Source organism: Gossypium hirsutum, chromosome D01 (genome assembly GCF_007990345.1).
Source record: "Gossypium hirsutum isolate 1008001.06 chromosome D01, Gossypium_hirsutum_v2.1, whole genome shotgun sequence".
Lineage (NCBI taxonomy): Eukaryota > Viridiplantae > Streptophyta > Magnoliopsida > Malvales > Malvaceae > Gossypium > Gossypium hirsutum.
In genome coordinates, this window is record NC_053437.1 from 32531735 (window position 1) to 32535218 (window position 3484).

The 3484-nt window shown below is 32.0% G+C and overlaps 1 long non-coding RNA gene across 1 annotated transcript; it reads right to left on the reverse strand.

Moving 5' to 3' along the window:
- Positions 1-677: 677 nt before the first annotated feature.
- On the reverse strand, positions 678-1365 carry LOC121213520 (uncharacterized). Its single transcript, XR_005908945.1, has 2 exons — positions 1268-1365; positions 678-983 (listed from the first exon to the last, which is right to left on the reverse strand). It is a non-coding gene; the product is annotated as an uncharacterized lncRNA (long non-coding RNA).
- Positions 1366-3484: the final 2119 nt, after the last annotated feature.

Genomic DNA, 3484 nt, shown 5'->3' on the forward strand with positions numbered 1-3484 from the left:
AAATAATATATATCAAATTCAAATCTCATAAAAGTATTACTTTATTAAAATAAAATAAAAAAGACAAAAATCTTCTCGTATTAATATTTTTACTTTTTAAAAGTAAGGTAATTTTAGTAATTTTGAAATTGACATAAAAATAATATTGTTGAGTTTGTTTTTAATGGATAGGATAGGTGTTGCACCCCAAAAGCAGCGGATCCAAAAAGGTGAGTAACGTATGTATGTAAATTGTTTTGGTTCACTATAGTAGTAACCTGCCACCCTAACTTGCTGAGAAATTAGAGTATTGGCGCCTACTAGTGTTTAAATATTCACTCGTTAGCAGTACCTAAGGATTTAATTACAGGGCTAGAATATGCCCAAGAAAGAGTATGCCTAAGGAAGAGTACGCCCGAGAGTTTTGGCTGAGCACGAAGAGCCTACTAAGTGTATGAGAAAGCTATAGGAGACTTAATTGTCTTTAACACCATGCCATATGCGAGTCACTGCCAAAGTATAGTACGGTTGACTTGCATGAGCACTGTCCAAGTTGGTTCTTGTAATGGGATTAGTTGGGAGTCAATTGGATTGATTTGACCCTCCCCGTGATTGATCAACAGTAAAGTACATCTTTGCCGGATTTTCTTTTACCTAACCTTAGATTTGGTAGGAAAATAAGAGAGACCAAAAGTGTATAAAGTGATGAAAGAGGGACATCTCAGATGATTTTTTCTTTCCGCTAGATGTTCTAGTCTTTCTAAAATAAAGAAAAGGACAAAAGTACTCTCGTATTTGTAATAGGCCAATTTTGGCCTAATTTAAAAATAAGAAATCTATTTTACCTAGCCCAAATAAATTTGGGCTAATCCCAACTACAAGGCCCAATTGATCTAAGGTAACAGAAAACCTAGAAGCCGCCTCTGTTGCAGCAGCTTCAGCACGCACGTCGCAGTAATTGCCCTGCGTCTTCGCTTGCACGTCCACTCGCACAACGCCCACGCCTACAATGAGCCATGAACGACATCAGCAAGGCAGGGAGCAAAAGAAAAACTTGTAAAACAATTAGAGGGCTATATAAAGGGGATTAATTCTTTGTAACGGGGATAGAAATGCTGTATTGAAAAACATCAAAGAAAATACAAAAGAGAAAGAAACAGAAAGGCAAAAAAAAATTCTTGAAGGTATTTCGTTTTGTTTTTTAGGGGATTTTTGTTTTTTTCCTTTTATTTTTATTTGTTCTTTGTTATAAAATAAAAACCAAAGAGAAAAGGGAAAGAGGACTTACCGTTGGGGTGCCGTCGGAGTGCCCTCACATCGCCGTTGATGGTCGGAATGGGGCTTGAATGACTGAGAGAAGGGAGAGCAACGGCGTGATTAAAAAATGGCAGAGGAGAGTTTGTTTTTTAGGGTTTCAAATGGGTTTTATTGGTTGCAATTGAAATGGAGTTTTATTTATGGGTTATTTATGCTTTTAATCCTCTCATGTTTTTGTCATTTCAAAACCACTATTTTTGCTATTTCCAAATTTTTCCCTAAAACATTAAATTTGTTTGATTTTAATCCAGTGCTACGCAGCACTTTGGGAGAGGCGGGATTAATTTCCCTTTTCACCCTTCATGTTGCACGCATTTTGTAAATTCATCCTCTATTTTAATTTGATTTTGTGTTGTTAATTTTGTTTTGATTCTAATTTAGTCCATTGTATTTGCTTTTACAAATTAGATTAAATATTAGTTTGTTAATACTATTATTGTTATTAAGCTGCTGTTATCTTTGTTATTATATTATATATTACTATTATTTTTATTTTTATTTTTATTATTCTAATACATATATATACGCGCATATGTATCTTATTATATATACATGTACATATTTTAAATGGTTTTACAATATATATATATGTGTCTTATATATTTTATTATTACTTTATTTTTCCTAGTTTTGTATACATATATATACGTACATATACTTATATTTTATAATTTTCATATAGTTTTTCATATTTTTAATCCAAATATATATATTAATATATGCATATACATACACCATTCAAAATTATTAAATATATTTTCCGCATTTTTCTTGCATATACATATATATACGCATTTTTCATAATTTATTAATATATTTTTGCTTATATTTTTTTATACCCATACATATTTTACACTTTATTTTCATAACTTTTACATACATGTTTAATATATGCATATGCATATTTTTTAAAATTTACTTATATACCATATTTTATTTTGTAAATACATATGCATATATAATTTAAATTAAAATATTTGTTTCATATTGCATTCACATATTTTAAAACATATCCTTTAAATATATATTTTGATTTTGTCAAAGGCTTTTAAAATCAAAACGATATTCAAAGTTAGGGATTTTCGAGGAAATTGAGCCCTAACGTATTGGGCAGGACATATTGCTTTCTCGAAATGAAGATTTTCTTTAAAAAACTAAAAAGCGATATTCAAAGTTCGGCGGGTTTTGAGAAATTGTACCCTAACGTATTGGGTCTCAATTTCTTTATCTAACTTGAACAATTGATTATTCTTTTCAGATTTCATCATTTTGAGTTTTTTTTTTAATCTTTTTAAATTTTCGACACCAAGACATTAAATAATCAATTTGGTACCAATTTTGGGCGTTACGAGGGTACTAACCCTTCCTCGTGCGTAACTGACTCCCGAACCCGTTTTCAAATTTTGTAGACCGAAATCGTTTTAAGGTGAGCCGATCACACCTAAATCACGGATCGGTGACGACTCCAATTTTTATTTTTAAAGTCGACAACTAAATTTTTGTTTTCAAAAAATGGTTTCGACAACTTGGCGACTCCACTGGGGACAATTGGAGAGTCGAGCCATGAATTTATTATTTTTTGTCTTTTTTGTCGAAAATCAAAAAGTTGTTTTAAATTATGATTTCCTCTTTGCATTTATTTCTTTTCATTGTCATATGTTTTTTTGATTGGCTTAAGTCTGTTAGCTTATTTGCATTCTTTGCATTTCATAAGTCGGTCGTTTTTACCCCTTTTAAGTGGAAGTGAGAAGCTAGTCCTTCGTGAGGTTTTCACCTCCGTTCAGGATAGTCAATTGCTTTCGTGATACATCAGTACCTATGTCTTCGTGAGATTCTCATCTCCGTGTAGCCATAGAGAAATGTATTCCCCTGAACTGAACTCGGTCCATATGAGCCTATAATGGGTGAGGATTGAGAAATCTACTAGTTCGGGTACCCTTGCCCTAGAAACCAAACCACATATAGTAAACCATAGGAACTCACCCTAGGTAGAATTACTCTTTACCTTAGTAGATACCTAATTAGGAGTTTTTACTATTTCTTGGTTGTATTATATTTAATTGTTACTGACTTTTCTTTTGTTTTATGTTTTACTCTGATTGCATGGCATTACCATTACATGGCATTTCATTTTAAAGAGGCGTTGTTTCGTATTCGGTTGCTAGACAGAAAGTTGATCATGGGAAAT